The sequence below is a fragment of the Mytilus galloprovincialis genome, chromosome 13 (assembly GCF_965363235.1).
Source record: "Mytilus galloprovincialis chromosome 13, xbMytGall1.hap1.1, whole genome shotgun sequence".
Classification (NCBI taxonomy): Eukaryota; Metazoa; Mollusca; class Bivalvia; order Mytilida; family Mytilidae; genus Mytilus; species Mytilus galloprovincialis.
In genome coordinates this window covers 51,388,578-51,414,975 of record NC_134850.1, presented here as the reverse complement: position 1 = coordinate 51,414,975, position 26,398 = coordinate 51,388,578, and the positions used below count along the sequence as shown (strand labels likewise).

At 32.3% G+C, this 26,398-nt stretch overlaps 1 protein-coding gene across 2 annotated transcripts in view; it reads left to right on the top strand.

Moving 5' to 3' along the window:
• Window positions 1–26,398, top strand: part of LOC143056612 (uncharacterized) — a 128,441-nt gene that overhangs the window by 2,994 nt on the left and 99,049 nt on the right. Inside the window, exon 1 of one of the 2 annotated variants that reach the window (XM_076229732.1) lies at window positions 6,842–6,858. The exons of the other annotated variant lie outside the window; for it this stretch is intronic. The gene's annotated coding sequence lies outside the window, so the exon portion shown is untranslated. Of the gene's footprint in view, window positions 1–6,841; window positions 6,859–26,398 lie in introns of those variants that run through there. 2 annotated transcript variants of the gene reach the window in all.

Below are 26,398 nucleotides of genomic sequence, written 5' to 3'. Positions count from 1 at the left end.
AGTTTGATTTTAACAAAAATTGAATCCTTGGGGTTCTTTGATATGCTGAATTTAAAAATGTACTTAGATTTTTAATTATTGGCCTAGTTTTCAAGTTGGTCCAAATGGGGGTCCAAAATTAAACTTTGTTTGATTTCATCAAAAATTGAATAAATGGGTTCTTTGATATGCCAAATCTAACTGTGTATGTAGATTCTTAATTTTTGGTCCAGTTTTCAAATTGGTCTATATTAGGTCCAAAGGGTCCAAAATTAAACTAAGTTTGATTTTAAAAAAATTAAATTCTTGGGCTTATTTGATATGCTTTATCTAAATATGTACTTTGATTTTTGATTATGGGCCCAGTTTTCAAGTTGGTCCAAATCAGGATTCCATATCAAGTATTGTGCAATAGCAAGAAATTTTCAATTGCACAGTATTGCACAATAGCAAGAAATATCTAATTGCACAATATTGTGCAATAGCAATTAATTTTCAATTGGAGTTATCTTTCTTTGTATAGAATAGTAGTTGATAATATATGTTGGAAATTTGCCAGACATGACTATGATGTCATTTTCTATTTTTATTTGCCAATAACTTTATGTAAATAACTTCATTGGAAATTTGCCAATATAAAATGTTGCTGATGAAGCTTTTTTTCCTTATCTTATCTAAAATGTTTTTAGATAATGTATGTTGGACATTTGCCAGACATGACTATGATGTCATTTTTTTATTTTTATTTGCCAATAACTTTATGTATATAACTTCATTGGAAATTTGCCAATATAAAATGTTGCTGATGAAGTTTTTTTTATTGTTTTATACAATAAACAATGTATATTCACTTTTACTACCAACCAATCTTTACCATTCAGTGATAACAAGCACTTTATTTTACATTTTAATATTTTATGATGTATTTAAAAGAGTAGTTATTGTTGCAAACTCCATTAGAAATTTGAATTGATATCAGTTTTGGAAAAAGGGAAACGGGGATGTGAAAAAAAAGGGGGGGGGGGTTTAAATTTTTCTCATTTCAGATTTCATAAATAAAAAGAAAATTTCTTCAAACATTTTTTTGAGAGGATTAATATTCAACAGCATAGTGAATTGCTCAAAGGCAAAAAAAACAACTTTTAAGTTCATTAGACCACATTCATTCTGTGTCAGAAACCTATGCTGTGTCAACTATTTAATTTTAGATTTAAAAAGTTTGAAGAAGAAATCTTTAATTGATTTGTAAAATCTTGACATTTGTTTTGTGTAAAAAAAAACCATGTAATGTCAAAAATTTGATCACAATCCAAATTCAGAGCTGTATCACGCTTGAATGTTTTGTCAATACTTGCCCCAACTGTTCAGGGTTCGACCTCTGCGGTCGTATAAAACTGCGCCCTGCGGAGCACCTGGTTTTTATATGTGAGACTATCATCATGTTTATGTCCACAATTATTGTGTTATTGAAATTGCAGATTTTTCAATTTTTGGAGACGGAGCCATTCATGTCTTTTTGACACATCTAGTTTTTATACGACCGCAAAATTTGAAAAATTTTTCCTCGTATATTGCTATCACGTTGGCGTCGTCGTCTGCGTCGTCGTCTGCGTCGTCGTCGTCGTCGTCGTCGTCCGAATACTTTTAGTTTTCGCACTCTAACTTTAGTAAAAGTGAATGGAAATCTATGAAATTTTAACACAAGGTTTATGACCACAAAAGGAAGGTTGGTATTGATTTTGGGAGTTTTGGTCCCAACATTTTAGGAATTAGGGGCCAAAAAGGGCCCAAATAAGCATTTTATTGGTTTTCGCACTATAACTTTAGTTTAAGTTAATAGAAATCTATGAAATTTTGACACAAGGTTTATGACCACAAAAGAACGGTTGGGATTGATTTTGGGAGTTTTGGTTTCAACAGTTTAGGAATTAGGGGCCAAAAAAGGGCCCAAATAAGCATTATTCTTGGTTTTCGCACAATAACTTTAGTTTAAGTAAATAGAAATCAATGAAATTTAAACACAATGTTAATGACTACAAAAGTAAGGTTGGTATTGATTTTGGGAGTTTAGGTCCCAACAGTTTAGGAATTAGGGGCCAAAAAGGGACCCAAATAAGCATTTTTCTTGGTTTTCGCACCATAACGTTAGTATAAGTAAATAGAAATCTATGAAATTTAAACACAAGGTTTATGACCATAAAAGGAAGGTTGGTATTGATTTTGGGAGTTTTGGTCCCAACATAATAAGGGGCCCAAAGGGTCCAAAATTAAACTTTGTTTGATTTCATCAAAATTGAATAATTGGGGTTCTTTGATATGCCGAATCTAACTGTCATGACTGTGTATGTAGATTCTTAACTTTTGGTCCCGTTTTCAAATTGGTCTACATTAAGGTCCAAAGGGTCCAAAATTAAACTTAGTTTGATTTTGACAAAAAATGAATCAGTTAGGTTCTTTGATATGCTGAATCTAAAAATGTACTTAGATTCTTGATTATTGGCCCAGTTTTCAAGTTGGTCCAAATCGGGGTCCAAAATTAAACTTTGTTTGATTTCATCAAAAATTGAATAAATGGGGTTCTTTGATATACCAAATCTAACTGTGTATCTAGATTCTTCATTTTTGCTCCTGTTTTCAAATTGGTCTACACTAAAGTCCAAAGGGTCCAAAATTAAACTTAGTCTGATTTTAACAAAAATTGAAATCTTGGGGTTCTTTGATATGCTGAATCCAAAAATGTACTTAGATTTTTTATTATGGGCCCAGTTTTCAAGTTGGTCCAAATCAGGATCTAAAATTATTATATTAAGTATTGTGCAATAGCAAGTCTTTTCAATTGCACAGTATTGCGCAATGGCAAGAAATATCTAATTGCACAATATTGTGAAATAGCAATTTTTTTTTTAATTAGAGTTATCTTCCTTTGTCCAGAATAGTAAGCAAGAAATATCTAATTGCAAAATATTGTGCAATAGCAAGATTTTTTTTTAATTGGAGTTATCTTTCTTTGTCCAGAATCAACTTAAATCTTTGTTATATACAATATACAATGTATATTCACTTTTTACTACCAACTGATAAATTAAAATAATCTTTACCATTCAGTGATAACAAGCAGTTTTTTTACATCTTAATATTTTATGATGTATTTAAATGAGTAGTTATTGTTGCAAACTCCATTAGAAATTTTAATTGAGATTAGTTTTGGAATAAGGGAAAGGGGGATGTGATTAAAAAAATTGGGTTCAATTTTTCTCATTTGAAATTTCATAAATAAAAAAGAAAATTTCTTCAAACATTTTTTTGAGAGGATTAATATTCAACAGCATAGTGAATTGCTCTAAGAGAAAACAAAAATTTTAAGTTCATTAGAACACATTCATTCTGTGTCAGAAACCTGTGCTGTGTCAACTATTTAATCACAATCCAAATTTAGAGCTGAATCCAGCTTGAATGTTGTGTCCATACTTGCCCCAACCGTTCAGGGTTCAACCTCTGCGGTCGTATAAAGCTACGCCCTGCGGAGCATCTGGTTCAATTTTTTTTGGTTCTAACCAATCTAATCTAGCATAGGTTTTATTTAAATTTTAATTTTCAAAAAAGTAGTCCAGAAGGATTTTTGTCTTCAGTTCCTTTGTGTTTTAGTCGATACAAATGTGTTTGGTTTATTGTAATCAATTCAGGTAGATAAATAGATTGAAAATTTTCACTGAAGGTTATCCAATCAAATCCAATGACTTAAAGAAAATACAGTGTTAGCCGATCAAATCTATTGACACAAAGAAAACACATTCAATCACCATAAACAGATTCTAGGCGAGAAAGTTCAAACTGCTGTAAATTACTCAAGATTGAATGAAAAAAAATATGGTGCATGGTTCATAATAGGGACATAAATGAGATTTTGACACTATCAAAAGTGCCAAGCTTAAGTCTTATTGGAAATCTGGATACTGAAGACAAAACTATTTGTATCAACAATGGATCAAACTGTTTCTGTCATGATAAAATTAGAATATGTAATGTTTAACCATGGAAGTATTATATTGACAGGAACTCCAAAGAAAAATTAGCACATTCCCATCCCACTGATTTCTTTAAGAAAATAAAAGGTTCCGACTCAGTTTGTCAAGTACGTGATAACTCCTTTGTGGGGTATCTGTGATGCCACCTTCGCCTGTTCTTTTAACTGAAGCTGGTCTTATCACGTGATTTGATATCGATTGTCTTATCTACCTACCAATGTAAATAAACACGGAAACTCCCGTGGTTATTTGTGAATCGCCACATGAATAGCAACACCTTTTTCCCTTCAATAAATGAAGAACAACGCTGAAAAGATCGAAAAAATTGGTCCATATTTAACAGAATGACATAAGAAAATCAACTGCATTCGGAAAGAGGGCAAGCTTATTTTTAGTTTTGTTGAGTATGTTTTAATCATTGAAACTTGGAAATCGGGAAATATCCGATTAAGAAAATTACATTATTCTGAAGTAGAGTGGTTGCAGAAAATAATGTGATGCGCTTGTAGTGTGCCAGATGGTGCCAGATAACTCAAATTTTAAGTTAAAGATTGTAAACTTTTATCGAGTGTTACACAAATATTTATGGTTTTCTCTATCGTAAAATGTTATTAACTTATTTATCAAATATGTTTTAAAGACTAAAAGAGGTTAATAATTACATGAAATATTTGCCATTAGACTTTCAGTAAACAATAAATCAAAATATTTGATATTTTTTTCTGATCAAAGCTCTTTAACCCCGTCCCCTCGTCCAACTTTTGGATTAAATTTTTGTTGGAAATTCTTACATTAAACACTTCATTAAAATATTTGTCAAAATTAGCAGTAAAACCTGATAATAATTACTGATAAAAACTTTTCCGTTTACTGATCTTTACTTTACATGAGAGTTTTATGATTTTCAAGCCTAACATGTATATAACAGTTACGCGTGTCTAGCCAACGGCTCTCTCATGAATAAAAATCTTACTATTTTAAAATTGGTTGCAACTTAAACTGAAATGTTTATGGCTTGTGAATATTTTTACTCTTCAGTTTTTTTGTTTTTGTTTTTTTATTAGGTGAAAACAGTCGCGGGGATTTCGTTTCTTTTCGTTTCTTTTAGTTGTTTTTAAGCAGCAAAACCCGTAAAAACTGACATATTTGTCATTCACATGCGGTCGGTAAATTCATTTCCTTGACAATTAAGTACACATCTGGTTATTTCGGTATGTTCCGTCATTACGATCATTCACGAGGTTCCAAAAATTTGATCGGAACCCATGCATCCAAAGACATGTCGAGTTAATTAACAGATACTTAACGATTTTGCGGCATCCCACTATAAACGTTTGAAGTCCGCTTGTTGGAGTTCCTGTCAATATAAAACTTCCATGGTTTAACCAAGGAGGTAATGTTTAACATATAAAAACAAATTAATCAGATATTACTCCTTACAAGAGTTATTGCCCTTAAATGATGATTTTTGCACTCCTTCTAAAGACAGTGTTCAGCATAGTCATTTATTTGAGGTAGTTATTTACAGAAAATTTAGAATTTATAAATCAAATAAATTTGTATTATAATTATTATTTTGAGGTCAGTAGGTCAAAAGGTCAAAGTTACTATAGGAATTGATATTTATTGAAATATTTATGCAATTATTAGCTTTAGTTTTCGGTGTTCAAGCTTTTGACCTTATTTTTCAACCTCCACCATTAGATGGAGAATAAAATTTTGAAAAGATTAAGACTCTAATAGTTTGGACTTTTTAGTTAGCATTTCAAAGGTCAAGGTCACTGTACCATTAAATAAGGTATGAAAATAACTTTGGATCTTTGGTGACAATTTCAAGGTTACAACATCAATTTAATAATAGACTGACATCTAGAAATCTGTTTTGTTTGAATTGGTTGTTTTTGAAAATATACCTGTTTTTCTACTACAAATTCACAAGGACCACAACCTCGCACCCATGGTTTTTTTGTAATTTTGAAAAATTTGTGAAAAATTTATGCCTCTAGTACAAAGGAGCATTGCTCATTGAAAATACTATTGATTTTGGAGTGAAGTGTCTTTGTTTAGATGGTCAATGCATTTGAATGGGAACATATAGTTCTCTATCAATCAGCAGATCAATGGTCCTTTTGTATGAATGTGAATATGAGCTCTGAGATTTTAATTTTTATACAGTCTTCACTTCTTTTTAATTTCTCAACAGTCAATTCTAAATTTTGTGGGCAAATTAAATCTATGACAGAAATTGTATCTCCTTGGGGTTCTAGTTTAAATAAAAGTAACTGTTGCTTTATATTTTTTGTTTTCCTATTGTATTCCTGGTAACTTCAAATCATTGCATGTCTTCTTTGTCTATTTTGCATTTCTAAATTTTCCATCAAGTATGTGATGTTATAAACACCTTAATTAAATAAGATGATTTTATCACATTCAAAGCAATCTTAAACTAAAAATTAAACAACTGTCTGTGAATTACAAGGTTTCAAGATATCATTTTAAGTTTCATTTAAGAATATAATAGTTTTACTAAGATCAATTTAAATCAATTATTATGAAGTGATAGATAATATTTCTCGATCCATATAATGCTGATATTTTGTTGTTAAACAAAAAACAAGAGTAGATTGGATCTCCTTGCCCATTGTTTAGATAAGGCACAATTGATCTACGATATCTAATGCTTCCGAGGACTTAGTCATGTATTGATTATTGTTTAGAAAGAACCGTAACCTCGTCTGAGTCCATCTTTGTCTGTTTAAACAGGACTTTTATAGGATTTTATAATTTTACGGAATTATTGGATATTTTTGTTGTATCGATAATTTTGCTTGACTTATGTTTACCTGTTTCTGAGGTAAGTTAACACCTTTTAAGATCTATGATAGAGTAACAGTCTCCCAGACATCAAGGGTGGGTATCAAAACATAAGATGTAGCAGACATATATGAAGGAATAGACATCTTTTTTTTTAAGTCACACATGAGAATTGCTGAGTCAGAATCTTCTTACATTTTTTTTTTTTTTTTTTATAATTGTTTTGTACTGTTTTGTACTTTGAAAGATATTACCAAACTTACAATGATCATGAAAACTTATCTTTTGGTCATGTTTCTGTAATTTAATTATTTTATCAGCCAGGAAGAAATTTATATTGGTGAATAATATTATTTTTTTAACAATTCTTATTTGTTTGTTTTATTTTGGATTTAGAGTTTGTCTTTTTGCAACGAAGGAGGTGGTAACTTAAACTGCTTGGTTTTCTTGAGGGGCAGATTGGAGTATGATGAAAGAGGAGGAAAGATATTTTTTCAATTTAATTATATTAATAAGGGGGAGGAGACCATCCCCCTTACACCTCTATATGTATGGTTAATGCATAGACTTTAATATAACCAACTCTTTACATTGCATAAATAGGTTTTTAAGGGGGGCAAGATGTAATTTCCAGTTGCATACTTGATGAAATGCATGTGGAAGTTTGTTTTTAGCGACCTTGACTGGCTATACAGCCCTTGCATGGTTGGTATGTAGTATGGAAATCTGTTTAATACCTTTATATTATACCCCAGATTGACATACCTTAATTTAACCTCCAGACTGATATACCCTTATATTACACCCAGACTGATATACCTTTATATTACACCCCAGACTGATATACCTTTATATTACACCCCAGACTGATATACCTTTATATTACACCCCAGACTGATATACCTTTATATTACACCCCCGACTTATATACCTTTATATTACACCCAGACTGATATACCTTTATATTACACCCCAGACTGATATACCTTTACATTACACCCCAGACTGATATACCCTTATATTACACCCAGACTGATATACCTTTATATTACACCCCAGTCTGATATACCTTTATATTACACCCAGACTGATATACCTTTATATTACACCCCAGACTTATATACCTTTATATTACACCCCAGACTGATATACCTTTTTATCATATACTTAAACTAAATAACATATAAATTTTACCGTATGATAATAGCATTAAATTGACGTAAATTCCATATTTTTCGAATTGGTGCTAAGCGGGCTGATATGAAAAGTTTATCACATGCTTCGATTGTTATCACATGCCTTTCCGTAACGTTATCACATGGCATTCCGGTAATACTCGGCTAATTCCGGAAAATACACCTCAATGCTACGTTTTCAGTGAAAAACATTACAAAGTAGTGCACAAAACAATTATTTGAAAACTAAATATATTGTTTAAAATAATAAAAAAATAAAAATAAAAAAAAAAAAAAAAAAAAAAAAAAAAACAAACAATTATATAATAAATCAATCTAATTAAAAACCGATCTCTCATCGGGAGCGATGAGAGATTGTTTTTAATTAAATTGATAATAAATGCAGTTTTTAAGTTTTTCTGAAACATAATTTAGAAAGTTTCTTTAAAAAGTTGACTTTTCCAAACAATGATCATTATGTATATTGTTGAATTATTTTTTGTCGATTCGTCCATATTAAAATGTTTTTTCTCTCTCTCTGTTGAGGCATATGATAGAAAGATTTCATATTGAATGTATCAAATTTTTTGGCCCGACGGCCGTGAACTTTTTTACTCTTTAAACTTCGGGAACCACGTAAAAGGATCAATATATGAATCTGTTATTTTTCTCTACTGTTGAAGCATATGATAAAAAGATCATAACATGTCATTTTTCATATCGCATGTATTATCAGCCCTCGGTCAATATCAGCCCTCGAGCCATGCGGCTCATGGGCTGATATTGAACCTAGGGCTGATAATGCATGCGATATGAAAAATGCCATGTAATAATCTGATAATATTACACCCCAGACTGATATACCTTTATATTACACCCCAGACTGATATACCTTTATATTACACCCCAGACTGATATACCTTTATATTACACCCCAGACTGATATACCTTTATATTACACCCCAGACTGATATACCTTTATATTACACCCAGACTTATATACCTTTATATTACACCCAGACTTATATACCTTTATATTACACCCCAGACTGATATACCTTTATATTACACCCCAGACTGATATACCTTTATATTACACCCTACACCGATGTAGTAATTACAAAAAGCACAGTGTCTGGTTCATTATACTCTGGAATGTAGTAAGTGTTAGTATAAATTATTGAGTACTGATATAGTAAATAGCTCCCAGCCCCAAAACACAAGGTAAAAAATTGATAAACTATTAACATCCTTGTCCTTGTATGGAATATATGTGGTTAAACTGTTTTTGGTTTGGTAAGGTGTAAAGGTGACCTGAAAAAGATGATTCACATGTAGGAAAGGTGTATTGGAAAATTATTGCTCCACAGGGTGTTTGCTGGGTTATATGTCACTGATGTAGATAATAACAATATGATAGATATATCACAGAATATATTATGATAGTTTAATGATTCTATACTTGGATTGCCTACCCATGAATAAACAGTTTAACACAGTTGGAGATAAAGTTCAAGTTGGGATGTATATATAATACTGAGATAATCAGGGTAAGAGAAATTCACAAAATGAAAAAGTGTTTACTTTTCTTCTAATGTTTTATAAAATAAATCACAATTTATAAAAGTAAACCATTATTGGTCAAAGTATGGTCTTCTTGGCTTACACTGAACAGCAAGCTTATATAATTATAAAAGGGCCCGCAAAATTATTAGTGTTAAACCATTTAAACTGGAAAACCAATAGTCTAATCTATATAAAACAACATGAAACGAGAAACACTTATGAACCACATCAACAACTGTGACAACTACTGAACATCAGATTCCTGACTTACGACAGGTGCAAACAATTGCAGCAGGTTTAAAGCACTAGATTCATTTCATTATATAAAACAAGAACAAGGGAATGGGGAATATTTGGTTAAGACTTTGTTGAACAAGACAACAGCACAGATAAAGCATAAGAAAACTTCTATGTCTTTCTGTGTACAGCCGCAGGCTTGATAATAAATTTTGAGAAAATTCCTTTTGATTATCCAAAAGTAGAATTTTTACTTGTTCTTCAAGCCTGAGCTCATTGGCATGTGCAGTCAGGATTCTACTTCGTCAAAAATATCTCCCCATTACGCCAGTTCATTTTCACAATCGTAGAAATGGAAGCCATTGTAGGGATGACGCGCTACCAATTTTGCTCTTGAAAACCGATAAATTTATCCACATTGCACCATTATGGTCCTTATATGTCAGTTGTATTTTAAAAGACAAATGTATCAACTAGCTAATAAGCATCAGTTAATGATCTTGTCTGCATTGATTCAACTTAAAACTAGTGTCTGATCGGTTGTCAGGGGGAATTTTCGAAAAATTCATAAACATTTAAAAAAATCCTAGTTATCACACACACAAAATTATAATTTTTCCAAGATATGCATTTTCATCATCCAACTTGAAAGACTGTCGTCAAGTACTTTCAGTAAAAAAATTACTATTCAAACACACCTACTCTGTTTTTGTGATTCATTAGATAGGTATTTCACTTGACCCATATATTTCATCTTTTAGTACTGTGATTTTTTTATGTTATAAAGTCAACCTGTAGCTTTGATATATAAAAATGATACTAATCTGAATCGAGACGATGTATGAAATATTCTTGCTTTGTACGATATCGACAAAATATTCAACTCAAACACGCCCAAACATAAAAATGTGCACTTGATTTTCTTTTTTCGATACAATTGTTACCCATTTTTTGGATTTTTTTTCTTGAATCACACAATGGAAGGGCAGACACGAAAATTACTGAGCTAATAGATTGATATGTTTTCCGTCCGTGGTAACTTTTTTTTTTAGATCGGAGGTTATGCATTTTCTACATCCAAGTTGAAAGATACCCATGTCGTTGACTTGATATCTAATTAGGGCTCCGCCAAAGGCGGGTCCACTATAGTGATCAGTCTGTCCGTCCGTCTGTCCGTCCGTAACACTTTGTGTCCGCTCCATATCTAGAGAACCATTATGATTTCATACTTTATACTTTACATGTTTATTAACCACCACCAGAGGGCGTGTCATGATGTATGTACAACTTCCTAGGTCAAAGGTCAAGGTCAAATACTTTGGTTTCAGTTGACAACCCTGTGTCCTGTGGTGAAGATCGTGTCCGCTCTATATCTTGAGAACCGTTATGATTTGAAAGTTTATACTTGACATGTATATGAACCAACACCAGAGGGTGTGTCATAATTTATGAACGACTGCCTAGGGCAAAGTTCAAGGTCAAAAACTTTGGTTTCAGTTGACAACCCTATGTCCTATGGTAAAGATTGTGTCCGCTCTATATCTTGAGAACCATTATCATTTCAAAGTTTATACTTGACATGTATATAAACCAACACCAAAGGGTGTGTCATAATTTATGTGCAACTTCCTAGGTCAAAGGTCAAGGTCAAAAACTTTGGTTTCAGTTGACAACCCCATGTCCTATGGTAAAGATCGTGTCCGCTCTATATCTTGAGAACCGTTATCATTTCAATGTTTATACTTGACATGTATATAAACCAACACCAAAGGGTGTGTCATAATTTATGTGCAACTTCCTAGGTCAAAGGTCAAGGTTAAAAACTTTGGTTTCAGTTGACAACCCCATGTCCTACGGTAAAAATCGTGTCCGCTCTATATCTTGAGAACCGTTATCATTTTAAAGTTTATACTTGACATGTTTATAAACCAACACCAAAGGGTGTGTCATAATTTATTTACAACTTCCTAGGTCAAAGGTCAAGGTCAAAAACTTTGATTTCAGTTGACAAACCCATGTCCTATGGTAAAGATACAATTTTTTAATGCACATTATTCACAGCGGGGCCCACAGAGATGGCTCCCATCTCAATGATATCTAGTTGTTCTGCTTAACTATGTACTAAATAAATTGAAAACTTATGCAAATGGTGTTTTTAAAATAAAACACTTTGTAATTGAGAAGAAAGTTGTAATTTTGTTTGTTTCTATTAACTTTTAAAAATTTTTGTCACTATAGTAAACATTACAGTAAACATTTCTCGCCTTCTCTAACAAAGATCTTCGATTCTTTTGTTCTATTTCAACCGGGTTTCCGACTGTGTGGCTAAGCATGAAGACTGAATGCTATTGAGGATGTTAGCCATGGTGATTTGAAATACATGTACTCTAGAGAAAATAAAAAAATTTCTGGAAGATTATAGTCCACCATTGACACAAATTTTATTTTCATTTCTAAATCCAATTAGTAATGGTAGCAAACTCTTTGTCCATTTTACATATCTTCCAGGCAAAATGTACAGTAACAAAGTCTTCAATGCTGGAAATGCTGGAAATGGAATACCTATGTCTCGAGATATAACAGTAAAATATACTGAATTTGTCTATTGCTGGTATGAAGACTGCATGTTTCGTTGGAACATGCCAGTACCTAGTCAGGAATATGAGTTGTATACCATTTGTTCTATTGGTTGATAAAGTCTTCACATTTGATTTTGTTTTAACATTTGATTTTGTCAGCTTTTATGGACTTAGACCTATTTGAATGTACCCTGGAGTTCAGTAGTTTTGTTATACTTTTGCACCCTAGTTGTCTTTTGGTGATTGTTTTATACATAAACTTTAAAGATATAATTAACTAATTCTGAAAAACCTTTTTAAGATAAAAAATAAACATATATATATCATCAAAGAAAATTTAATTGAAGTGGAATTTAATACTCTGAGGTATCAAATAGGAAGTCATGTTTGAGATATTTTGAAGTGGGAAATTATCATTTCCTGATTGTTGGTGACGGCAAATCACAATTCAGGAAGATCAACAAATTTTACACATTCTATATTTTTTTTCTAAAACTAGGTAAGGAATTCTCAACTACTTTTTTTACAATTTGATCCTTTTGTAGATTCAAGTACCAATTGAACATACAGCTTAAACTTAAAGATGAACATTTGAAAAAAAATGTTTGTGTATTCTGTTTTTGTTCAAATTTATTAACAAAAAGTAAACTAAACAGTGATGTTGTTTAGATAGTTTCGTGTTCAGTAATCAGTCCAAACGTTATTTATTATTCCAAAAGAAGGGATATGACCTGACAACAATGATGTCAAACTCTACAAAAGACGGAACCCACACGGTAAGGGTTAAGAGGTTTAAACAATGATTAAATTTAAAACCTTTTTTGAACTTCAAGTACAGAAAAACCAGTTGAAACTTTAAATAGCAAAAGAGTATTTACAGTTACGTAATCTTTTCAATAAATTCTTGTCTTATCGATCGATTATTTTGTGAAATGAAAGAATATCGCAGGTAGGTTTGAAGGGAGATGATTTTCAAGGACATTTATATCTCAAAAAAGAGAAGCCGTTTTAACTTATAAATCTGGTTATTATTAAGATTCAATACTATTTATGTGCCATTTTGTAATTCAGATCTATTACAGTTTGAAAGTCAATCAATATAATGTTATAAACAATTTGGAAAGGAGTGTCTGGTAATTCCAAATAGAGAATGGCAGTGAACTATCTAACATATATCAAAGCTTTAGATGTACTAAAATTTACACCCTATGTGCGGATCCTGAACTTTTTATAAGGGGGACTGCTGACTGGTCAAAAGGAGGGGGAAGTGATGGGTGCTCCAGTTATGCTTCAGTTATTTCCAATATAAACAACCAAATTTCTCCCACAAAAGGGGGCAGGCCCAGGCCCCTCTAGATCCCCATGAATCAAGTGAACTATATATGAAAATTGAAACAAAAAATAAATGACGTCTGTTTATCTGTTATATTTTGTGTGTATATTAATTGGGTTCTTCCCTCATGGTGTATAATTGTTTGAAGTTTTTTGTTTTTATTAGTAATAATTTTGTTTCCCCATAGGTTTAGCTTCCTCTTGGTGTAAATACACATGAATATGATTATTTTGGATTTGTTTTGTTGAAATATACAATAAATTTCCTGTTAGAGATATCTGGAGATATTTATGACAATAACTCAACAAGTGAACAACTCAAAAAGACTTCTAGCTGAAGAGGGCAACATATAATATTCAACAGCACACAGATGTCCCTATTCATACAAAAGTTGTGAGTAGAATAACAGAAACAACCAATTATCCGTAAGCACCAGTTTCTCTATGTAACAGTAGAATATAAGATACACATGATACTTACTTTTGTAAAATGATTTGACTCCCATAATTACCTCTGGGAATCCTGGCCACTTCTTGACCAACTGAGCTATTTATGGAGTACTCTGGTTTCACAGCTAATGGAGGGCCTACACTTCAACCATCTCAAAGTTCATAATAACATAATGATGATATCCAACATCAAAACCCTGGGGGTGGGCGTGGCATTGGCGGATCCAATGGGAGGGTTCCGGGGGTTGGAACCACCCTTTTTTTTGGACGATCAATGCATTTGAATGGGTACATATAGTTGGAACCCCCCTTTGTCCTGGGTTGGGTACCCCCCTTTTTAAAATGGCTGGATCTGCCCTCGGGGTGGCATTTGTAACTGGAGAGCATGGTTTGACTTTTTGACTTCCAGGATTACCACTGTACCAGGGGGTGTTTGAACCTAGGACTAAGCATGCCATGCTACGCCACATCTCTACCAGAGTTAAAGATCAACATCCCACTGAGCACAGGGTGCGGGTTATATTTCTAACAGGTCGAGAGAAGCACCTGACTGTAATTGTGTTAACACCATAAGAAAATTATAACCAAACAATTCTGTGAATGTTCTGCATTTAGTAGTACCCTTTTAATTAAAATTAATCAGAATATTGACCCTACAATTTATAATTCCATGAAAATAAAAACATGTTTTGATTTTTGTATGAAATATAAATGTGTAAGGAAAAACCACAAATGATAAATACTTACGTCAATTCAAAGTAAACATTAGTCTATAAACAACACTTCACCGAGTTAAATTAGTAAATAACAGTTGACAAATAAAAAATAACTCAGTTATACTGCATGTAATATTGCTTTCAATTACACAGAACAAACTTGAAATGACTTTATCTGTAGACATAGATGTGATGCCTCTATTTACTCTGTATTGTATATATGCATAATTATTAACCTATGAAATTCTTGGATTACTTCCACTAAATAGTATACAGATATTACACATTTTGTATATAGTATAAAAAAGAAGATGTGGTATTATTGCCAATGAGACAACTATCCACAAAAGACCAAAATGACACAGACATTAACAACTATAGGTCACTGTACGGCCTTCAACAATGAGCAAAGCCCATACCGCATAGTCAGCTATAAAAGGCCCCGACAAGACAATGTAAAACAATTCAAACGAGAAAACTAACGGCCTTATTTATGTAAAAAAAGAACGAAAAACAAATATGTAATATGTTTAAGAATCATATCATTCAACTGCTATTTTGTTTACCCTTCCGAAGCACCTGAGATCACCCCTAGTTTTTGGTGGGGTTCGTGTTGTTTATTCTTTAGTTTTCCATGTTGTGTCATGTGTTCTGTTGTTTGTTTGTCTTTTTTCATTTTAAGCCATGGCGTTGTTAGTTTGTTTTAGATTTATGAGTTTGACTATCCCTTTGTTATCTTTCGGCTCTCTTGTATAACATATTCAAACTTAGCTTTTGTCAGCTGCCAATGTGGAAACTTTTGTCTGACTAAGTTATTTGAATTAATATTTCCATAAGTTTTGCAGTTTTTTTAACACATCTCAAGTAAAATTGATATTTTTCCCAATCTTAAAACTAATGACAATACTACTATTATATATTGTTAATTCAAGTCTGGATAATATTGTAGCAGTATTAACTAGAAGTTTTATAGAAATTAGGCACTTTATAGATATTGATATTATAAAAAGTTTTTTGGGATCATTTTAACTGGTGAAATGACTCCAATGGTAGGCCTCTTTTAGAACTTTGTTTGAATATCCTGCAAAATATCCAATTTGCAACTATTACAATGTATTAAAATGAATGTTTTAAACAAAACTCCTTTAGATTAAAAGACAATTGCAATGTCCGCTTTTTGTGCTTATGTTGGCAGAAATGTTGATTTTGTTGTTCTTTCAATTCCATTCAATGTCAAGACTTGTCCATTGTCCAATATGGTTATCACTGTGGAACATAATTTGTATATTAAATTATTATCCATTGATATATAAAGTTAACTGAAAGATAGTTTTCTGTAAAACAACTAGGACTATTTTTCAACTAAACTGCATTCTTCAGAGTCTTTAAATTATGCACAGATAATTTACTAATTTTAGGAAAATTGTTAATAAGAAAAACTGATCTAATTGAAACAAGGTATTAAAGAATTAAAAAATATTATATTCTTTCTTTTAGTGCAAAGTAATATTTCTGAGATGCTTGGATTGCATTCATGCTGAATACTAGTAAGTTAGGCCAAGTACATAAAATATGTGTATTTCTCCTTGCCTGTCTGTCCATTCTTGTCTTCAATTCTCTTGTTCTGAGATATGGTAGTTAGTTATATCTGTCATGTAACTTCCATCACTATTATGACAAAAATTTAGGCATTGTCATTTCCAAGACATTTCGAGCAAAGGGTAACGATAGATTACATAGTGCACAAAATATTTCAAGAAGTTGAAATCTAATAAGTTGGTCACCTTCTCTTGAGAATTCAATGTAGATAACATACTTACTCAGAACATCAAATATTTCAAGATTACAGAGCCAAATGATGATCCTAAAAATACTTGAACTTGAGTGCATGTATACGGGTGTATACCTTCTATCTGGCAAATGATGTCATTTTTATACGACCGCAAAAATTGAAAATTTTTTTATACGACCGCAAAAATTGAAAATTTTTGGGTCGTTTATTGGTATGATGTTGGCGTCGTCGTCGTCGTCCGAATACTTTTAGTTTTCGCACTCTAACTTTAGTAAAAAATAATAGAAATCAATAAAATTTTAACACAAGGTTTATGGCCACAAAAGGAAGGTTGGGATTGATTTTGGGAGTTTTGGTCTCAATATTTTAGGAATTAGGGGCCAAAAAGGGCCCAAATAAGCATTTTCTTGGTTTTCGCACTATAACTTTAGTTTAAGTAAATAGAAATCTATGAAATTTTGACACAAGGTTTATGACCACAAAAGGAAGGTTGGGATTGATTTTGGGATGTTTGGTTCCAACAGTTTAGGAATTAGGGGCCAAAAAAGGGCCCAAATAAGCATTGTTCTTGGTTTTCACACAATAACTTTAGTATAAGTAAATAGAAATCAATGAAATGTAAACACAAGGTTTATGACCACAAAAGGAAGGTTGGGATCGATTTTGGGAGTTGAGGTCCCAACAGTTTAGGAATTAGGGGCCAAAAAGGGGCCCAAATAAGCATTATTCTTGGTTTTCGCACCATAACTTTAGTATAAGTAAATAGAAATCTATGAAATTTAAACACAAGGTTTATGACCATAAAAGGAAGGTTGGGTTTGATTTTGGGAGTAACAGTCCCAACAGATTAGGAATAAGGGGCCCAAAGGGTCCAAAATTGAACTTTGTTTGATTTCATCAAAAATTGAATAATTGGGGTTCTTTGATATGCCGAAGCTAACTGTGTATGTAGATTCTTAAGTTTTGGTCCCGTTTTCAAATTGGTCTACATTAAGGTCCAAAGGGTCCAAAATTAAACTTAGTTTGATTTTAACAAAAATTGAATCCTTGGGGTTCTTTGATATGCTGAATATAAAAATGTACTTAGATCTTTGATTATTGGTCCAGTTTTCAAGTTGGTCCAAATCGGGGTCCAAAATTAAACTTTGTTTGATTTCATCAAAAATTGAATAATTGGGGTTCTTTGATATGCCAAATCTAACTGTGTATGTAGATTCTTAATTTTTGGTCCCGTTTTCAAATTGGTATACATTAAAGTCCAAAGGGTCGAAAATTAAACTAAGTTTGATTTTAACAAAAAATGAATTCTTGGGCTTTTTTGATATGCTGAATATAATCATGTACTTAGATTTTTGATTATGGACCCAGTTTTCAGGTTGGTTCAAATCAGGATCCAAAATTATTATATTAAGTATTGTGCAATAGCAAGAAATTTTCAATTGCACAGTATTCAGCAATAGCAAGAAATATTCAATTGCACAGTATTGTGCAATAGCAAGAAATTTTCAATTGCACAGTATTGCGCAATAGCAAGAAATCTTCAATTGCACAGTATTGTGCAATAGCAAATATTTTCAATTGCACAATATTGTGCAATAGCAAGAAATTTTCAATTGGAGTTATCTTTCTTTGTTCAGAATAGTAGTTGAATCAACTTAAGTCATTGTTTTATACAATATACAATGTATATTCACTTTTACTACCAACCAATCTTTACCATTCAGTGATTAACAAGCACTTTATTTTACATTTTAATATTTTATGATGTATTTAAAAGAGTAGTTAGTGTTGCAAACTCCATTAGAAATTTGAATTGATATCAGTTTTGGAAAAAGGGAAAGGGGATGTGAAAAAAAAATGGGGGAGGGGGGTTATATTTTTCTCATTTCAGATTTCATAAATAAAACGAAAATTTCTTCAAACATTTTTTTAGAGAGGATTAATATGCAACAGCATAGTGAATTGCTCAAAGGCAAAACAAAATTTTTAAGTTCATTAGACCACATTCATTCTGTGTCAGAAACCTATGCTGTGTCAACTATTTAATTTTAGATTTAAATAAGTTTGAAGAAGAAATCTTTAATTGATTTGTAAAATCTTGACATTTGTTTTGTGTAAAAAACACATATAATGTCAAAAAATTGATCACAATCCAAATTCAGAGCTGTATCACGCTTGAATGTTTTGTCCATACTTGCCCCAACTGATCAGGGTTCGACCTCTGCGGTCGTATAAAGCTGTGCCCTGCGGAGCACCTGGTTATAATAATTGGTTGGTGACTTCTTCAAAAAAGTTTTTAAAGCATTACTTCTGGGACAGTACTCATTGTTGAAGGAATGCCATACCATGACCTATAGTTGTTAATTCTATGTCATTTGATCTTTTGTTTAAAGTTGCATCATACCACATCTAAATTTTATAATAACAGAGTTTTTTTTTGTGCAGAATGAGATATTGAATTCACACTTAGTCCAGCTTGTCAATGTCCTCCATCAGTGATGAAAACAAATTCAGATATTGTTTTGGCCTTTATGCACAGCTAAAGTCTTTTACTAGAAATAACAAATTTCTTCTTTGAAGTGCAGAAGTGTATCAGATTAACTATTTAACAGATCTATTAAGAGGTTAAACCTTTAAACATGAGGTATGGTTATTGAATCGAACTTCCCTTCATATACTAAGTGTTTATTGTAGCTACAGGGAGTTAATAGAAAAGTTAAAAGTATCTCTTTAATTATACATATGTGCATCCCAAAAAAAAGTTCTGCAGATCAGAGCTCAATTTTTTAAAATCATCGCAGATTATGCATTTTGTAAGCTTAGTTGTCAGCACTTTTGTGTTCAATTACTTTAAAATATACTTTTAGTTGGCACAATTCTTTTTTTATGTAAAGTATTTTCCCTTTTGGAATTCCTTCACAAGGGAATTGAAAGAAGCATGGTCAAAATAGCATTTAAAAAAACCCACAAGTTGCAGATGTGTAAAATATATACTCTGCAGATTTGATATTTATGGATTTTGACGTGTTATGATATTTGATAATATAAGTACTCAATTTCTGAAGATTTTGAAATTGGATGACATGAATCAGATATCATAAAGTGCTGCATTGAAAAAATTGTAAGATAGCTGTAACTTCTAGAGTATTTATTTCAAGTTGCTCAGCTTAAGCCAAGGACAAATCTTTTTGAAATAAATATTGACAAACTCATCCTGTATCTTGTTTTGGAAAGTTTTTTGAAATATTTCAAAAGAAAAGGTGTCTTTGAATGGAATCTTATACCAAGAAAAGAAAGGTAGAAATTGGATTAATGAGGTTGATGAATTTACTTTGATCATTTCTCCAGAAACTGAATTATTAATAAAAAATGACCTTTTTCAGTTTTGTATTTTTCATTCTCAAAATCATTTAAATGTAACTAGGAAATAAATCCAGTTTTAAGATGTTTTTGTTTGTTTTTTGTTTGGGTTTGTAATTAACAAATTATGGATTACCATTTTTTATCACGTTTTCTATTTCCTGTGTTTTAGTAATTGTTTTTATTGGAAAGTGACAACTCTGGTGATCTTGGGTATAATTTGACAGAATTATTAATAAGCTGTGAATATCTAACAGGAAGTTTGGGGTTATAACAAGTTTATTGATAGAAAACAAATGACCATTTATCTTTTGTGTAATTGATTGTATTATATGGAAATGATTGTTATTTTCTTTGTAACTATATAGCTAACCATGTTAATACTAATATATGAACATGTTTTTTTTGTTAATACGTCTTTTGATTGAGTTCAGCCATGAATCAGTTGATATTTTATAGTGGGTGACTTTCTGTGTTAGGATATTACACTTATTTCAGCCAGGTTGGGTGAAGGTTGGAGCCTATTAAATGGTTTAAACCAACTGAATCTGTTTGCATCTCTCCTAAGTCAGGAACCTGATGTTCAGTGGTTGTTGATGTGGTCCATAAGAGTTAGTGTTTCTCATTTCTCTGCTTTTATATTGATTAGACCATTGGTTTACCTGTTTGAATGGTTTTACACCAGTCATTTTTGCATGGGGCCCTTTTATAGCTTGTTGTTCTGTGAGAGCCATAATCTTGGTGTTGAGGGCCATACTTTGACTTATAATGGTTTAATTTTACGTATTATGACTTGGATAGAGAGTTGTTTCATTGGCACTTGACCACATATTCTTATTATCTTATATCTATGCCTTATTCACAGTCATTTAATTCTTGATTTACATTTATGGGACTATGAGTAGTGATGGTCTGACATTAAACACCCCTTGCTGTATTACAGACTATGGAATAAGGGATTTTTTAGGATCTGGGAAACAGGACTCTGATTTTAATTTCAGAGAATTCTGGATGACAGCCCTCTAACTTATGTTTCCCAAATAAAGATGAAGCCATAAATTTGAGGCAAAACTTATTCCTAAAAACAAGATAAATTAAACCATTCTGTTACATATTGATTTTGGACGGGTTATTCCGGTTTTCAATGCTATTTTTAGGCTTCCTTTCTTTGGAGAAATGTAATAACCCAAAGATTTATATTTATAACATTATTACAAAATATTTCATTAATAATTTATATTATTGATCATAAAAGTACATATATGTCAAGGTAAAAGATTTCAATATTGGATTCGGAATATAATATCTTTGACAGCTATCTTCTTCCCAGATGGGATAATTTTTTAATAGATTTAATAATTGAATAATAGAACACCTCCTACATACAACCCAGCAAGTGTATTGAGCTTACCTCTGACATACACAGTAAAATGGTGTTATCAAAAAATAAATATAAGTAGATATTGACAGTAATGCATACTTTAAAAATGTTTAACTACATTACTTATTTTAATTGTATCATCCAAATATAACTTATTGATCAATGTTGATCCCTGCTAACTCTCTGCATGTGCCCTTCGTAAGTTATTAGTCAGCCCATCAGATTCATAACTCATGTTCATTTTGAAAATTAAGTTAATATAAAAAAGAAGATGTGGTATGATTGCCAATGAGACAACTATCCACAAAAGACCAAAATGACACAAACACAGACATTAACAACTATAGGTCACTGTACGGCCTTCAACAATGAGCAAAGCCCATACCCCATAGTCGGCTATAAAAAGCCCCAATAAGACAATGTAAAACAATTCAAATGAGAAAACTAACGGCCTTATTTATGTAAAAAAAATGAACGAAAACAAATATGTAACACACAAACAAACAACAACCACTGAATTAGAGGCTTCTGACTTGGGACAGGCACATACATAAATAATGTGGCGGGGTTAAACATGTTAGCGGGATCCCAACCCTCCCCCTAACCTGGGACAGTGGTATAACAGTACAACATAAGAACAAACTATAAAAATCAGTTGAAAAAGGTTAACTCATCAGATGGACAAATATACAAGTGGAAGTGGCCAGATACTTATAAGTTTATATTTACAGATTGATATAGCATGCATTGCTGTCAGTGCAGAAATCAAGTGCTTTTTCAAAAATAATAGTTCTCATAAAAGCTGTCTATATCATGAAAGAACTCAAGTTTGCTATTCTTGATTTTCATAGTTCAAAAGTGCAAAAAAAAAGCGTCCTTTCATTTCCAGATTGTATCATTTGACACTGTTAGTTATTTTGTAGCCAAAATTTAAAATGGAGTATGAGTTTTCATTTATGCAAAACCTAACTGTCACAATTTTTGCAATAACAAAACATTGCAATAAATTTCCTTATTTGCAGTAAATATACATAAGAAGATGTGATACCAGTAAAGCCTCCTGTGTTACAATCCTCCTAAGACCCAGATAAGGTTCAATAAATTATTACTATCACACCAGGAAGTTAATTAGATTCTCCAAAATGTTTTCAACCGAAAAATTTGTTTTTCAACAAGTTCATTTAATGTCCCCTCTTAATCAACTAAACACCTGTGTGCTTATTACAGTTTAATGTGATACTTATACATAGAAATGAACCCCAACTGTGTGCTATGACACCTCCTAAACCAGCTGGAGCTGTATATTCCAGTTGTAGCAGCAACATTGGAAACTGAAGAAACCTTAAGATAAGCTAATTGAATCTACAGAAATAAATTGTATAGCACTCAATTGGTGGCTTCAGTTCATAAATAGACATGGACTGTCAATATTATTGTTAGTTAATGTATTCCAGTGTGAAGCAAATTAATTTGACATTTATTGTATTGGTCAGGCTGTCAGACTGAAGTGACCAGATATATGAATAATCATTGATTGTGATGTCCAGAACTAAGAGAACACAAAGTTATTGATCATTAAAATCCTTGTCCTTTCTCATAGAGATCTAACATGTTTAAGAAGGTGGACATCTTTATTACTGATGTACATTGTGACACTTTTTTTTGAAGAGAAAAAATAGACTCTGGGATTTTTTTTATGTCTTCTTTCATTGGTTTAAAAATTTGGTATGTATTTATTTAGCATTCTTCATTGGTTCTGCTGTTAAATTGCTTGAGTTTCAAAAATTAGAAAAAGAAATTATTCTGTCAGAGTTCTTGATATTTTTTTTCAATGGTAGCCTTGAAGAAAATCTGCTGGCCCTGGCTATTTTTTCTGTTGCAAAATATCAAAATTCCTTTTGAAAATCTTGGTGGTCAAGACCTACAGACTACCACTTTTCAAGGACTCTATTCTGACGATTTGACCATTGACAATTTGTGGTCTCATCACTGGACCGTACACATTTTACTCTGCTTTTGACAACACATAATGAATCTTAAGAAAACATTTCATACTAAATGTTTTTTGAAAAGAATACAGTTAACAGCTATTTTAAATTTGTCTAGTGAACTCATGCAGTTGAAAAAACTTTGTAAATATATTGCTTTGTTGAATACAGTTTAATTTCAGCTGATTGATTTAACCAATCTATTTTGAAGATAAGTGATTGATCTTTTGAAGTAAGTCGAGTAAATTAAAATATAGAAATTCACTGTTTTTTGCGTCAAGATCTGGGTCACACTGTGCAGCAGCATAGCAGCATGTCAAATTGATTTTCTAAATTTGTAGCTTTAGGTCTTTTTACTGGAATATTTCAAATCGTGGGTTTTTGTTGTTTAGATTTAGGAAAATCCACTTTCCAGTATGAAGATCGACAATGATTTCTTAAATTTGATTATTGCTTTAAAATTTATAAATCAATAGACTGGCAGTATATAATGGCCATTTCCTTTCTGTAGAAGTGAAATATAATTATGAAGAATATGTTGAATACATTACAGTTGAAACCTGATTTTTGTTAATGAGTGATGTCAATAACACATGTTGTAATATTGATTTTACTATAAAGATCAGGATATGGGTTTGGTAGAGGTCAGATTGGGGTTGGATATAGCTCAGAAGTACCATATATAGAGCCTTCCATTTTATTATTTCTTTAAAACATTCAATAGCTGCACAACTGTAGCTCTTATGGTCTTTTGCATATTTTATTTATGCTTTAATGCGTCTTGAAATATTTTTATTAAATTGCATACCATAGAATGATGGTCCACAAACTACTATATAAATAAAATACTAAAGATCATATGATACAGTTGTGCAGCTAGGTTGAATCAAGGATTTGGATAGCAAGAACCTTCTTACTAGAAAAAAATCCTTGGCAGAAGTGTTCCCAATTCATTAGTTAAAACATACTGTTTAATAAGAATGTGACAAATTTAGAAGAAAGTAATTTTAATTCCCTACAATTTAGAAAAAAACTAAATTGTAGGGAATTAAAAATTTATTTTACTAGATTTGAAAGCTGATCCTAATTAATTTTCTCTTATTTGACATAATTGCTACCCATGATTATTGACAATTACGAAGAAAACCATTGTTGAAATCATATAAAATCCTCCTTCCTTCATCATTTTTTATATGAATGAAGATGTGGGAGCTTTGAGTATGTGATTGTGAGAGTTGATTATTGACAAAGTCAATTAACACTGGATTATCTTTCCTTGAGTGGGAAATATTGTTGTTCCAAACAGTTGTAGCAATAAAAGTTAATGTCAACTTTACAGCACTTAATGATTCAATACTATTACTGCAGAACAATGTCATTTTATTATAAGAGCTCTTCAGAGAAAAAGCTTTTATTTTTTTTGTATAAAGGGAGGTAACAATGGTCAATGCCAGGAAATTTGAATGGGGTTATGTTCTTTTAATGATGAAATAATTGAAAAGATGTATTAAAAAATTCAAGATTTATTGATTAATCGTTGGTGTCGCTTAAAGCCCTAGTCCCACTAGACCACGATCACACCACGCTTACCGCGATCTAAAATAAATTCAGATCGTGGTGAGGTCACAGTATGATCAGCATGAAAATATAAATTTTCGTTGCTTTCACGATGCTATTACGTCCTTATTACACTTCTACAACGATCCCGCTACAATTATACGACGTTCTCACTGCGCTTATTCTGCGACCTCACTACACTTATCAAGATTTTTCTAAGCTCATCACGTTCTCACTACAACCATACCACGAGTTAACTGATTGCAACACGATCTTACCACGCTTCTACTGCAATTATAGCACGTTCTTACCACGATTATACTTTGTTCATACCGCGATATTTCTACGTTTTCAGCAATAACGTCAACATTGTGTTCCATATTAATACAGTTCCATTCCTTCTATTTCTGATTAATATGTAGATTTCTCTGAAACAAAACAGCCATGCCATCAAAATCTACTAGAACACGTGGACGTGGTGGTAGGAGTTGATGATAGGCAAATGGAGCTCTGATAGTAACGAATCCTGATCCAGCAGAGATGTCGGACCGACCAATGCAACCGAAATTACAACCTATTGCTGGTCCATCAAGCTCAAATGACGATATTTTAGTGAACGATAGCAGAGATGACACAGATGTGTCAATAGATATAGGAAGATGTGGTATGAGTGCCAATGAGACAACTCTCCATCCAAATCACAATTTATAAAAGTAAACCATTATAGGTCAAGGTACGGTCTTCAACATGAAGCCTAGGCTCACACCGAACAGCAAGCTATATAAAGGGCTCCAAAAAATTACTATTTTAAAACCATTCAAACAGGAAAACCAACGGTCTAATCTATATAAAAACGAGAAGCATGGTTGAGCCATTAGAGAAAATGGACAAGAGGTACTAATTACATACAGAGACACAAAACCTGGAGAAATTTGATATATTTTATGTGAAAATGACAATGAGAATGATGGTCGTAGTATGAACGTAGTGATGTCGTAAGAAGAGCGTGATGAGGAGGGCAAGGGCGTGCTAGAATCGTACTGTGGTCTTGAATAGCGTGGTGTAAATGTGGTATGGTCGTAGTGAAGCATAGTTGGGTCGCGGTGAGAACGTAATGGTCGTAGTGAGGTTGTAATGACGTCGCTGTGAGATCGTAGCGCAGTCGCTACGAATAGAATCATGCTCTCGCTAGGATGGTACAGCGACCTTGGCGATCTTACCACGACCTTACTGCGCTCTCACTACGCTTCTACTACGACCTGATTTCACCACGACCGCACCAGGATTGTTTTGAACATGTTCAAAGTTGGCCAGGATCATCACGATCTTGAAGATCTCACCACAACCGTGATACGACCTTACTGCGATCTACACGATTCTACTACGATCATCAAAATTTGCATTTTTTTCACAGATCGTAGTGCAATCGTGGCCTAGTGGGACTGGG